General features: G+C 39.3%; 1 long non-coding RNA gene across 1 annotated transcript; it reads left to right on the forward strand.

The window, feature by feature from the left end:
• The first annotated feature begins 6,313 nt into the window (after positions 1-6,313).
• On the forward strand, positions 6,314-7,387 carry LOC123957879. The gene is made up of 3 exons (XR_006821928.1): positions 6,314-6,432; positions 6,809-6,969; positions 7,051-7,387. It is a non-coding gene; the product is annotated as an uncharacterized LOC123957879 (long non-coding RNA).
• Positions 7,388-15,136: the final 7,749 nt, after the last annotated feature.

Consider the following 15,136-nt stretch of genomic DNA (forward strand, 5'->3'; position numbering starts at 1 on the left):
CAATATTATTTTTTTCTAGTCAATAGTACTATTGATATGAAAAAGATATTAATATTAACTTCCATTAATACTACATAAACATTTTTAAAGTTAAACTCCAATCTTGATATGCATGTTTCCACACCAGTGAAAGCTGGATATTAAAGGCTGGCAGTATCAACAGTTAACATTCCCATACATGTTGTCATATTAAGCAGGCACAAATAGAAAAACCAAAGACAATAACACAACCAGCATGAATAAAACAGAATAAAATACCAAAATATAATAAAATAAGATTTAAAAAAAAAGAACAATAACAAATGTAGGTAAGGATATTAATAGAAACATAAAACTTCGGACTAACATTAATAAAATGCATATTTTTAAAGATTATATGATTATTTAGATTAACAATGTTGAACATCTGATATGAATAACTTTTTTTTTTTAAATAATTGTACTTGTTTGTCCATTAACATCATAGATTCAACTTTTGCTGCACTGAGCTGTGATTACCTATCTGCAGCTTCTGCTGCACCATTACTTTATGTTACCTTCTTCTTCAAATCCTGCCTAGTCTGATGAACTTTGACAAATACCAAGACCCGCGCTAACGCCACGCCCCTCGCTCAGGCCACGCCCCCTAAGCTACAGTCCACAGCTGATGCCCAACTTTACAGCAGAAATAAACATGTTTACAGCCTGGTACAAATGCAATCTTGGTCTCTATAGCTAATTTCCACTTCATGACAGCTATGTGGGGGTAAATTTTATATATATTGTAATGGAAATTCCAAACATATTGCATGTAACTCTGGACTCAGGGAGACTAATGTGTGATGTGGTACTGAATCTGTGTAAACGTAACAGACCAAATATCTCTGTTTTCTTTGTTATCCAGACTTCAGGGACAACCTGTCTCTGTGGGATGATATGATTGACCCTAAAGCTGGTTAAATAATAGACTCACTCATCTGTCCGCACTCATTCAAGTATACATGTATATGGCGTATGTGTATTGCTGTGACAGGGCTCCAGACTAACTTACTAGGAGCACATTTTAGGGGCACAGGCAGAAAATTAAGGGGCGCACACCTTAAATCAACCTGCAGCACAATTGTCATTTTCCCCATTTTAACTGTATTACTGATAAATGCTTTGGTAATTAATACAGAAACTACAATGTGCTGTTTTATTTTTGTTAACAGGCACATCCAGGGCTTGACATTAACTTCTTTGCTCACCAGCCACTGTGGCTAGTGCTTTTCCAAAGTTACTAGCCACACAGCATTTTCACTAGCTACATTTTTGTTGTTGGGAAATTTTTATATGATTGAAGTTGACTATGGCATGCTGAAATTTACTACTAGATTTGCAACCCTTTTAAATGTAAATGACCACTGTACACACCCTAATCAAGACTACATAAAATGTAGAAACATGAAAGAGACATAAAATAATGACACTACAGGTCATTATCATTACCTCTGATAAGGTTGTGTGTAAAGCTCCTTTATTATGAAAACAAGTAGGCCTAGTCTATGGAGATACAGACATAAAGAGTAGCTTGTAGCTTCTACAAACTAAACTGAAAAAGCCTAGCATTAGAAACATTGTTTAAATATTTATTTAAACAGCAGTAAATACTGTAATACAGAGCAGAAAAAAAAATCTAATTCTTTTTGTCTAATCAAATTCATAAAATCTGAAACATCTTACTCATGAAATCAAATGTAAATGCTCTGTACTTGTATAGCGCCTTTCTAGTCTTTTTGACCACTCAAAGTGCTTTTACACTACATCTGCATTCACCATTCACACACTGGCAGAAGAGCCGCCAGGGGAAATTCGGGGTTCAGTATCGTGCCCAAGGACACTTCGACATGCAGCTTGGGGGAGCAAGGATTGAACCGCTGACCTTCCAATTAACAGCCAACCCACTCGACCTCCTGAGCCACAGCCGCAAAGCACTGTCCTCCTGGATTTCCTTCTATTAATGCACTCTGGCCTTTTTCTTTCCTTCGTTCTCCTGTGCATGTTTTCTCCACACTGCTCGGCCACTGATTGAACGTCACACACGTGTGTGTGTGTGTGTGTGCATGCAACCAGTCGTGCACGATAACAGACAGAGATTTTACCAACACCTTATAAGCAGGCGAGAGGGATGGGTAGGGTGACGGTCTACAGGTCTAAGGGACTGTGGCTTCCCTGTGACAGACTTAAATTACTCATTGTCATCTGACAAAAGTCTGGATGTCATATCTGGAGCGTGCACCCTCACGCAGGCACACTGCAGCAAGAGAGTGAGACGCGCCTGACATGTGGATTCTCCTTCTTAATATAATTTTAAAATAAGCTTGCTATATTATCGCTGCCGCTGGTCAAGTTGACAATAAACGGCAGGCCAAAACAGGCCTCAGGCGTCTTCTTGTTTACAGTGTCGTCGGTCAGTAGCGCGCAAGACAATAGGCTTCACTAATGGACCAATGAGATAACACTGTTTGTACTCATGGGAGTTGGAGTATTGTAGTGTCACATTGCAAGTCGTTTTGTTATTTCAGATACCTACTACAATTATTTAAAAAGTGGTTAGTAGGAGTGACTGTGTTACCAGCCACGGGTGAAATCCACCTGCATTTGTCGGGTGTTAATGTCAAGCCTTGGTCACATCTCAACTAGTTGATACAAATGCTGGAAGTGGCGATTTCATATCATTAGTGTATCTGTTTAGGCACAGGGCTCAACGTTAAACTTTTTTGCAACTGGCCCCACCAGGCCAGTGGGTTTGAAACATACTGACCCGAAAACAATTTTTACTGGCTCTCCTTCCAAAAGTTATTTATCAGTGTTACAATAAAACCAAAGACTTAGTTATAAGTTATGTTAAACTGTTAACATGTTTAATCATTTATTAAATAGATCCTGGATATAAAAAAACTAAACTAAAATGTAATCACAGTTAAAATTATAAAAAATCAAAAGGTTAACAAAACATGCCATGGTAGCGACCTGTCAATCACAAGGTAGTCCCACCCAAAAGCATATGCTGCATTATTGTCTACCTTCCCCTAAATAGGACCATAATTTACTCAATGAACATCAAGCTGTGTTGAAGAATACTTGAAACTAGCAACTGAGCCTATAAACTCATTATGAAAGTGTTTACTGAGGGAATAATTCAGCAGAGAAATAGCAACATTTTACCATTATTTCTAATGGAACCGGACTTCTTTTTGCAACCAGCGGACTCGCCCCCCTGCTGGCCGTTATAGAGAATGCAGGTCTAAGTTCCGTCTGCATGGTTTCACTTTCAGACCCAGAGGTTGCCCCTTGATTGAGATTAGAGTAATAACATTTGACAACCACTTGTAACGTAACTACAAACTTGGATTGGACACCATGGAGAGTGCGCCATGAGCTGCAAAGCAACTGCAGGATGTTGAGTTTCTAATTATTTTTCTTAAATACTAATGTTTTTGCCAGTCAGTTACTAGTTCAACTGTCCCGACGTTACTTTTTACTGGCCCCGGACCATCGGGCCACCGTTATTGTCAAGCCCTGCGGCGTATTTTAAGTTAAGCTGCTGAAGTGCTTCCTTAACGTGTCGTGTTTAAACTGTGCAGTGCCGTTGCCTCAGCAAACTTGATTTTCCCCGCATGTTGTGGACCATATCTAGTGCAGCAGATACAGTTCATGGTGTTGGTGTTTTTGCTAAATCTAAGCCATGTAAACTCCCTCATCCAGGAGGGGGCTGAGCCTGCTAAGCCCTGCCCCGAATACACAGCTGGCCAATCACAGCGCAGTATAGGACTCGCTCTAACTGAAGTCCGACATTTTCATGGCTGCGCTCCATTGACTGTAATGCAAAAAGAGTCGTTTTCTAGCGTTTTTTGGCTGTATTTTTCCAAGATGTGATCAAACGCTGTTCCAGGGGCATCTTGCAATAGTTACAGTCGCTACCCAGAGAGGTTGATAGGAGAACTACGATTTATTCTCTTTCCAAAAATAAAAAAAATAAAATAAATAAAATAAAATCCAGAAAATGTAGGCTGTGGATTGTTCCTAATGTAATGTTAGTTAGCTAACGCTAGCTAACTTCCTACTCAATGGAACGTAAGAAAGCCCTACTGTCCTACTTTTTAATGATTGTAATAATGAATACAGGCCTAAGTTACCCAGCTGTACAGGAACACTGCTGATCCTTAATATCATTGTCTTTTTTTTCTCAATTGTCGGGGGATGCGGAGGTTCACTTGTACTGTGTGATCGGTAGGCTTTAGCTTGTATCTTTAATTTTTTTCACATCCGTTTGAGTCAGTTTGACAGCCTGAATACAACCTTCAAATTTATAAAGTAACTGCAAAACTGTCTGCTTCTTTCTGAGATAGCTTTTTCCAACAAATGTGACAATATTTCTCTGGGGAGTGCAGTAATAGACAGTGGTAGCGACGACAGGACTTAGCAGTAACTAAGGGGGGCAGGGCTTAGCGAAGGGTCAATATGACTCCATCCCAGGCCTCCCTGTTCCTGCAAACCACCAGACCGCTCATTTTGTAGGCTAACCCTATTTCTTGATGTAACGTTATATTTGGCATGCTAGATATCTGGCTGGCGTCGGCGATGTGTCAGATATGTATCGGGGAGCCGTTTTGATGCGTTGTTGAGGAGTTCCGCAGATTGACCGCTGATTTACTCCCAATCACAGCCTGACGGTTGCCGAGCTCGCCGAGCAGCAAATCGGGCTAAAAATTGTGTAGTGTGAACTAGGCTTAGGCTCCAGTAGCCTATACGTCTGCATTTTTCCAGGTAATCAAACTATCTGTCATTAGTTCGATGTATGCCCTCTGCAAGGCTGTGTGCAGCTGGACTATTTGTTTTATCAAATGCCACATCTGTCCCTCATGTTATTCACAACAATTTGTTTTACCATGGTTCTGCCCCTCTGGACTGTGAAAAAGTGAAAAGTTACAGTAAAAGCTTATGTCTGATGATATTTGTCTTTGTTATTTACTTGAAATCTTTGATTGATGGAGTAATGAGGGTTTTTAAATCTGATAAATGAATTTATTTGTTATAATAACACAGAGACATTTTCTTACTATGGCGATATTTTTACATCTGATAAATGTCCTTGAATACATAATTAAATAAGAGACAGTTATTTAACAATATGTTAAGGAGTAGTTACGTTTATACAGTCTTAGTACAGTTGCAACTAGCCCTTTGAGGGTAACTGTAATGCTTATGTAGCCATTGGTGAAAATGAGTTTGACACCCCTGGCCTACACCTATCATAGCACATACAAATGTACAAGGCTAGTATATTTATGTTTCAATATTATTTGTGTGAACAGATGAGCGATCTGCGTGTAAATGTGTAATCTGTAAATCGAGTGTGTGTGCCAGCGAAAGAGAGTTAAAGTTAGCAGAGTAAAATATTGAAATATCAGTGTAAGTCACAGTCTGTCTGTTAAGTCTGTTTCCGCAATTGCTAGCTAACATCTCCCCTGGAAAGCACGTTATTGTATTTTTTGGCTGCAATGTAATTAGGAATGAGTAATGTTAATTAGTTGCGTGTCATTATTACCTAACTTGTCGAGGAATGAGAACATCAGGTTCAAGCTAAACTGGTGTCCCGTACACATACTGGACATCCTGATAGTTAAGTTAAATTATATTTCATTTTCCAGAGGATTCTGACAACTAGTTGTTAAAAGGAAGGACGCTGGTGACCACGGAGAAGGCTAGTAAAGTAAATTAGGGATGTAAACTAGTCATTTTAAGCATTTGAGGAGATATTTCTTTTGGATTTTAATGTGCATATTAAATGCTTAGTAATTATCCTGAAATCACAGAAAAAAAGATCCATCAATATGGATCACCGCCCTCTGAATTGTAATCAAATCGAATCATAAGGTGCCAAGAGATTCCCACCCTAGCTGCCCAAACAGTATTCCCTTTCAATTACTTTTAAAACGCAGTTGTCTCCTATTGTCCACCTCATCTGTTAGGGCTTGTCCATATGGTCGCCACCCTTTCACCACCCTGACAATGAGTTTCCTTGATGTAATTAAGTTGTTTTTGTGCTAAACTACAAAGTGAAAATTCGTACAGATTGTTCATAAAATGAAGAAACATAAATAATAATATTCATATGGTATTACTGTATGTCCACCTGTAATATATTAGACAGTGATGGACATTTTAACACTTTACTTAAAGCAAACAAAGACATGTTAATGTAACCGACAGGTTAAGGGTCACCTGTCACGTGAGTCACCAACCGGAAATAAATGCCCGTCAGGTTGAGAAGGGTCCAGCTGCAGCCCGCAGACAATATAATAATATATCTGTATATAAAAACCAGACAAACGTGACGGGGGAGCTAACCGGAGCTAGCTAGCTATTCCTTACAGCCCCACGAAGTATATTCCTCTTACCCCAACCAGGGTATGTGCCTAAAGTTATTGATTATATGCATGTCGACCGTTTAACCCTATCTGCTAGCACGTCGGCCGAAAGTGCTAGCAGATAGGGTTAATCTCCATTGTGTTGCTGTGCAGCCTCCGGTAACGTTACTGCAGCTATAACACCCGTCGGCACTTGCGGAGCTTCTCAACTCCGAAAACGTTTGAACACATTTTCGATTCGCTGCCAATTTTCGTAAAACTGCCGATCTTCGAAATCTACACAGTTGATTTCTCGCCTAAAAACTTCTCAGAAGTGTATTCAAAGTTCTGTTGTTGGCTTCTCAAGAATAAAACGGTTTGCAATAGGATCTATCATGTATGTAAGCCGAGATGACGTCATCACGTTTTGTGCGCAGTGTCTTCGGGGACAAACCATATTTGGAACTTCCATCAACTTCCGTCACGGTCTGCAGGCTGCAGCTGGATATACTTGGTCAGGTTAGCTCCGAGCTTCCTGTTTCTGCTGTTGCTGCTGCGTAGTGTGGCTGTGTCTCGCTGCTGTGTCCTGTCGTCCGAGGTATGTAACGCCTGCAAACGTACAAATGCTGTTCTGTTATGTAGTGCGCTAAGATGGTGTGCGCATGTACGATGGTCCTAGATTGACGCGCCGTGTGGTCCGTGCGGTGTTGGCGACGTCTTTGGGAAAGACGGCCCGTGAAGCACGTGAATGTTTACAGAGATTCGGAGGTGCGTGAACAACTAAGGTACTCTTGATGTATATTTAATTATATAAGGACAAACACTAACCACGTTTTTTTTGGTATTCATGCAGCACAGATTGCCCCTGCTGCTTTGCCTAGTCTTTAATGTTAACCTACCTGTTTTATTATTTTAAACTTTTTTTTTTTTAATTGAATTCTGTTTCTTTTTTATTAATGGTGACGATCTGTTTTATAGTGTGTGGGTAGATTGTATTTCTTTTAATATTGTGTTTCGTTTTTAGTGATTTTTAATTTGGCTTTGATTTTAGGAAAACTATGGACATAACATTTTAACTATAGAGACCTCCTGATAGTGGTTCCGGGTATCTTGGTCCAGAGGTGGTGACGTTAGATGTGTTAGATTGGCGTGTTGCAGTGTTTACTCATAGCCCCTTTTATATGATCCACCCTGTAGAATTTAGACTGCAGCCACTCTGTATCAATAGTTTTCCAGGCAGAAACAAAACTCTCTTCTCGTATTTTGTTTAAGTATTATTGGTTATCTTTCTTTTTTTAAATTTGCATTGATTCTGTTATTAGCTTATTTTTATAGTTGTTTAGTTGACAGTTTTATGGTCTCTGTAATAAATTATTTTAAGTTGCTCAACGGTTGTCTCTGATCTTTTATGTGGTCTTACCTGTGCTACTGTGTGAATCCCAGTGTTAACTGTTCTCAAGTCTACATTTTAAATCTTTGGGTGAGAGTCCCAAGGTGGTGTTGTCAGTTTGTATCTAATTATCAATTTTGGGCCGAGTCCGCCATTGGGCCCGGTTACATTAACATTACTATAAGCTATTATTCCATTTTATATCACTAATTCTAAATTGTGAATAAAGTGTATTTATAACGAGGCCGAGTCCATGGTTATAATGGAAGAAGGTCGGAGATTCTTGGCGCACATTGATATAAACTGGTATTACTATTATTTATAAAACATTAAATCAAAAAGTCATAATGACTTATGAACTTTTCTATAGCGCCTAATGCATGTTTGTAAGTGATTATAACAATTGTTATAAGGTCTTATGGAAGCATTATATCGTGTTATAAATATATGCATAAGTCGTTATAGCGATGACCTTCATAGAAAGTGTTACCGAACTTATCAGTGGTTTGTGCTGTGGCTCAGGAGGTGGAGTGAGGTTGCTGGGTCCATGTTTTGGCTTGATCGTTCTGTTAAGGGTGGTGTGGTGTGGGGACAGAGTGGACCCACATGCAACGTTCAGTTTTGACAGGTTTTATTGGGAAAAGGGGGTGAAAAATATATGTTTTCCTTATTTCATCTCCATGTAGTCTGTAATGGTAAAACAAATATGTTAATGTACAATGGATTTATATTTCTTAGCTTCTGGCCTTTCAAAGGAAACCAAAGAATTATGCATCTAGGCCTATTGGTTGAGGAGATATTACTGATTTATTTTGGGTATGTTAAGCGTTTTTCCTGGAAATAGGTGCCAGGGACTATGAAATTCAGTTCCTGGTCCTTTTTTGTGTGTGTGTGTGTGTGTGTGTATATAAAGTCTACTACTACCCGTGTAGAGTTAATAGTGTGAATGTATTCTTATCCTTATTCGTATTCTGTATCCTGTACGAACAAAGCTAGTCCAACGTCCTCGGTGGCTGGTCCCACTGTACATAAAAGCAGTCTTAGGCTTGTTGTGTTCCTCCAACTCAGCAATAGCGCTTAGCAATTAGTAAGTAGCGCGTAGCTAGCATTAGCAGTTAGCTAGTGTTAGAGATTAGCTAGCAATCTTTTTAGAGCATAAATACAATGATACAATATGCACCAAAGTATGTTGAAAACATTAGACAACAGTCTTATAACCCCGATTGTTTTTTATGTTAAGTATCTGAACTTTACAGTGTGTTTTTCTGCTCACTGTGCTTAGCAACAGGCTAGCAAGAACACGCTTCAAATCACCGGAGTTTCAAACAGCAACAACCCAACAGAGGCTTTTCCTCTCATGCTCACAGTTGATGCTCTGCTAATGAAGGGGCTTATCAGCGTAGACACGTGGATATAATCAAAGTTTCAAACTATTATGTTGCGTTTCATACCAGCAATTGTTCATAGCTTACAGATGTTTTCAGGATGTTTCAGGAAGAGATCTACAAGAGGACTGCACGTAACACTCCACCAATCCTGATACAGTCTGTGTATAACGTTCTAGTGTATTGCGCCCTCTAGTGGCATAACATGCAACTACACCTCTAAATAACACATAAGGTTCTACAAGGGTTACACAAACATAAATGTTTTAAATCATTATATCTACACAGAAGGAGTGCAAATCAATTTAACCCTTTGTTCATTTGACATTTGTTTCTCAGCAAATTGTGTATTTATTTGATAACCATAACATAATATACTTTGTTGTGCCCAAAGGGAAATTTGTTTTGGACTCTGTCCGTTCTGCAGCTTTACAAAGACAACACAAAACACAGAAATAAACATCTCTCAACACACGTTCTCATTTACATTAGACAGGTACCTATATAGTAAGCACATTAACTCCATCTTCCAATGGCAGTTTTTGATTGAACAACCCTGTTGGCTGCATTCGTCGCAAATGTAGCACAACCCTTACACATTGAGATATTGCACACCCTAATAGCCTATGTATTGCACAAATGACATAGTGAACAATCCAATAGCTTATGTGTTGCTCAAATAACATATTGCACAATGACATAGTCCACGACCAAGCTAGCCCACGTTAGTGTTGATAAGCTTAACGGACATAGGCACAAATGAGAGTTTATATCGGTTTAGTCTGCATATAGGAACCCTGAAATTCTGGGTTAAGTATGTGGGTCGGATCGGAAACAATTTTTTGTGCCTGTCTGATAACCGACTGCTCATAGATTGTCTGAAGGGGCAGATGGTTTTTGACCTCCATAATCTTCATAGCTGTCTGTACTAGATGTGCGAGCTGTGATTTGGACTGTACTGTCAGTTGACCATACCAGGCTGTGATACCATATTTTAGAATACTCTCTTGTATTGCATGATAAAACAACAACATAAATTTCTGCTCGACTCCATACACTCTAAGTCTGTATAAAAAATGCATCCTCTGTTGAAGTCTGGAGCAGGGAGTATTCACGTGGTAAGTGCATTATCGATATCGATATGTACACCAAGGTACTTGTAAGAGCTCACCTGAGTAACACCATCTGCTCATTCTTGGTCACATTTAGCACAAGATAGTTGTCGTCATACCACTGGACAAATTCCTCAATTTCTATACGATACGCTGCTGGGCTTCTATCTTTGTGCTTAAGGCCGAGGATTGCTGTATCGTCTTAGAATTTGATAATATAATTGTCAGTGTGGAGTCTAGTGGAGTCATTAGTATACAGTGTAAAGAGGACTGGAGAGCTGACACAGCCCTGAGGGGCACCAGCGCAAATTGGCCTGGGCTCTGTGAGAGCAGTATTCATTCTGTAAAATAAGTAAAATACCAGTTGAGAATAAAAGAGTTAACATTCATGTGTTTAAGTTTCTGGATGAGCATGTGAGACTGCAGAGTGTTAAAAGCTGAACTAAAATCAACAAACAAAATGCGTGCAGGCCTTGGGGTCCTCAAGGTGTTTACTGATCAGATGTGAGATGCTGTTAATAGCGTCATCTGTGCCACGCCCCTTCCTATAGGCAAACTGAAAAGGATCTAAAAACCCACCAACGTCTTGCTTAAGAAATGACACCATTATCCTCTCAAGACATTTAATGACAATGGATGTCCACAGGCCTGAAATCATTATTCAACTTTGGGCAAGGTTTTTTAGGTACAGGTGTAATTACTGAATTCTTCCACAAGGTGGGATGGCGTGTGAGTCTACTGATTTTTGAAAGACGGCCACCATGCAGGGGTCAGCTCCTATGCATATGAAGTGGCCTTCTTAGTACACAAGTTTTCAAAAAGCAATTTGACCTAGGGTGGAGATGGCACAATGGATTAGACACATACCTTTGATGTGAGAGACCTGGGTTCAATCCTCTACTGTGACCCATCCACCATTGTACCCCTGAGCAAGACACTTAACCCCTAATTGCTCCAGAGGCGTGCGACCCCTGATATGTTTCATATTAGTAATTACCTTCATCGTGTCCCATAGTTTTTTTTTATTTAATTCGTGTAAAACTCTGTTCAATTAATTCCTCCTCTATGTCTCCTCCTGGCTTCCCTGAGCAAGTGATTAAGTGCTGTTTGCACAATTTTCAGCTGGTTCTTAAATGCCATTTTTTGCGGTTGATACAGTCTTTAACCTCCTTAGTTATTTCTTTCTGAGGTATAACATTTGTTCACATAGAATTTTATGTACGGTAATCCGTAACAGTGTCTGCTGCTTTATCTACGTCCGGGTTATGAAGATGCTCCATTATATTGAGAGAAAGCAACCTTTAAGGGACTCAATGCTGTCGCTAGTCCACACCTTTACAGTCTTGGTGCATGGTTTACTGCTCTTGAGAAAGGTTCTGTAAGTGGGGATGAGATGGACTAAGTTATGGTCCGAGTTTGACAGCAGGGGTTTAGCTCTGCTCACGTAGGCATTTTTCACATTACAATAGCACTTATCAAGGATTCTGCCACATTTAACGTACTGTTGAAAGCCTGGTAGTGACAGTTCCAGTTTACAGTGATTAAAATTCCCTAAAATAAAAATCGGGGCCTCCAGAGTGCGCAATAACTGTTGGTGTACACAGTCAGTGATGTGTGCGGCTGCACTTGCAGCATTCCGTCAGGGAGGGACAGACACACTGCAGAGGATGATGTTGCCAAACTCTCTGGGCAGATATAAGGGCTCAAGCACATTAGTTCAACATAGGAATGCAAATAAATTTGCGCAGTGTATGTTGCTTTTCCCCCGAAGCCCTGAGCGAATGAGAGACAGTCTCCTTCGTACAGTCCCCTCCAAAAGTATTATAACTGTAAGGCAAATCCCTTTGTTTTTGTTGCTCACTGAAGACATTCGGGTTTAAGATCAAAAGATGAGTATGAGACAAGAGTTCAGAATTTCAGCTTTTATTTCCTGGTATTCACATATAGATGTGTTAAACAACTCGGCAAGATGGCGGCCACTCCGGTCAGTTTCACTTGTGGCTGAAGAAATTTATGTGATTTTGACACCCGATAACAGTTTTTAGCTTATCTCCTAACCATAAACAGTGATGTAATACTGCCTGAAAATAGAAAAAACAAGAGCTTCTGTTTTGTTTACTTTTATTTTTGGCTGAGGATACTTTTGCCTAACACTATCTTGGACTAACATCTGCTAGCTAAAGCTATAACAAATGACAAATGGTTTCAGCCTCACCATTGCAAAACGCACACTTTTCCACAGCATCTTTCATGAACCTTGAGACAACCTGGTTCACAGGATAAATCAAATGTATAATTTTAAATGACACTTCTCTAGTCTTGTTGGTGACACAATATTGCTTATTGACATTCCAAACTGACAAACTCACATTTTTAAAAAACTTTTTCAATCAATGGATTGAAATTTAAATCCATTCTTAAATCCATCCCTTCTCTCTTGATTTTTGCACATTTTAATACCAAAATATGATACATCTTTTACAGGGATACCACATATTTCAACAAAGTCATTCTGCCTATCTTTTAAAGCAAAAAGTTCATATTTTTTAATATTTAAAGTTAGACCTGATACTGTAGAAAATACATTTATACAATAGCTTTTTGTACTACTTCTTCATTCTGTAAAAAAAGTAGTTGTATCATCTGATTATTGACAGCATTTCTTTTCTGGCTATCTGTACATCTTTGAAATTATCTTTTTTAATGTGAAGTGCCATTGTTTGCATGCCAATATTAAATCTAGGAGTGGTGCCAAATGGTAATTTAACTATTACAACCTTCGTTAAGCGTCTGAAAAGCACATTTAAAATAACTTCCAAAGCCAAAAAAGTATTAAATAAAAACTTTGCTCTACAGTGTCGAAGGCCTTATAAAAGTCTAAATACAAAATATAACAATCCAACTTTCATTAATAATTCATTTAGCAGCATCCATAAACTGTTCATCTTTTAAAATAGTAATGTTTAATTTCCAATTACATTGGGTTTCTTTCCTTCTATTGTGTTATGAAGACTTACTGAAATGTAAATAATTTTGTGATTAGTGAGAACAGAGGGTTCAATATAAACGTCCATAATCTGTTTTTCTAATTCTCTGATGATATCTCTGATAGTCACCAGAAAGACTGTTTAATCATATCTTTGGTACACCACGTAAAATATATTTTGTCAGTATTCTCCATACGTCAAAAAACCTTCCCGTTCTTGAAATCCAGAGCCTTAGGTTCCATCTTCTCTGATAGCACTCAGCCTCATTCATCCACTCATGGGCCACGGTTGCTGTCTTCACCATTGTGATATCTGCTTTCATATCTTGGAGCTGTTATGAGTTTTCTTTCAAGCCGTTGATACTTTCTGTATTTTGTTTGATCAACTTCTCCAGATCATTAGCTTTCTTTTCGAAACCGTCAGCTCTCTCATTTATTTTTTCACCAGCAGCCAACCCCAAGCTTCACCTTTCTGCAGGCAACAGAGGTGGGCTCTGCGGCTATGATCTTACCCAGCACGGTTAGCGGCCTGCTGTAGAGCTAACAACCAACCACAAAGAGCGAGAACCCTAACAGCTAGCATCCAATCAAATGGACACGTGCAAGTTAAGAGTTCTAGCTAATCAGAGCACAGGAGGGCGGGACTTGTCGAAACTCTGGCAGGAAAAATATTACACCAGTTTTGGAAGGCTCCTTCAAATGCAGCCAAGAAATGCAGCCTCCTTTTCCTCCGTTTGGAGGATCCAACGGCTGGATCCTTCACAGCACAAGGTATCCCACGATTCATTGCGTGCCGGTTAATTTTCCCAGCGTAAACTAATGGCATAAGCTGTGGCTGTGGAATTGAGCCCCCTGGACTTTACTTATAAATGTAAGTATTGGATTTCAACTTGCTCCAAAAGCTAACTATATAAATGTTAAAAAAACAAGAGGGCTAAAAGCACAAAATATTGTTTAAATAATAGGATTGCTGAATAAGTTAACATGAGTTGGGTGATGCTACCGTTAACTGGCCAGGTAACGCTACCTACTGTTCCTTGATGTGCTAAATGCAACTCGGCTGGGCGCAAGGTACAACCTTAAAGGGGCTATAACAAAAAGTGAGTACACCCTTAAGTGAAAATGTCCAAATTGGGCCCAAAGTGCATAAGGATCTGTCCTTGGACCAATCCTCTTCACTTTATATATGCTTCCTTTAGGCAATATTATCAGGAAGCATTCCATAAGCTTTCATTGTTATGCAGATGATACTCAGTTATATCTATTGATCAAGCCAGATGAAACTCATCAGTTAGCTAAACTTCAAATGTGCCTTCAGGATGTTAAAACCTGGATGACCTGTAATTTTCTCATGTTAAACTCAGATAAAACTGAAGTTATTGCTCTGGGGCCTAAGCACCTCCGTGACGCATTATCTAAAGATATAGTTTCCCTGGATGGCATCGCCTTGGTCTCCAGCACCACTGTGAGGAATCTTGGAGTTATCTTTGATCAGGACATGTCGTTTAAGTCTCACATTAAGCAAATTTCAAGGACCGCCTTTTTTCACCTACGTAATATTGCGAAAATCAGGAACATCCTGTCTAAAAATGATGCAGAAAAACTAGTCCATGCATTTGTTACTTCTAGGCTGGATTACTGCAATTCCTTATTATCAGGCTGCTTGAAAAAGTCCATTAAGACTCTTCAGCTGATCCAGAATGCTGCAGCACGTGTTCTGACAGGAACCAGGAAAAGAGATCACATTTCTCCTGTCTTAGCTTCTTTGCATTGGCTTCCAGTAAAATCCAGAATAGAATTTAAAATCATTCTTCTTACCTACAAAGCTCTTAATGGTCAGGCACCATCTTATCTTAAAGAGCTCATAGTACCTTACTACCCCACCAGAGCAC

This window comes from Micropterus dolomieu, linkage group LG19, assembly GCF_021292245.1.
Source record: "Micropterus dolomieu isolate WLL.071019.BEF.003 ecotype Adirondacks linkage group LG19, ASM2129224v1, whole genome shotgun sequence".
NCBI classification, from domain to species: domain Eukaryota; kingdom Metazoa; phylum Chordata; class Actinopteri; order Centrarchiformes; family Centrarchidae; genus Micropterus; species Micropterus dolomieu.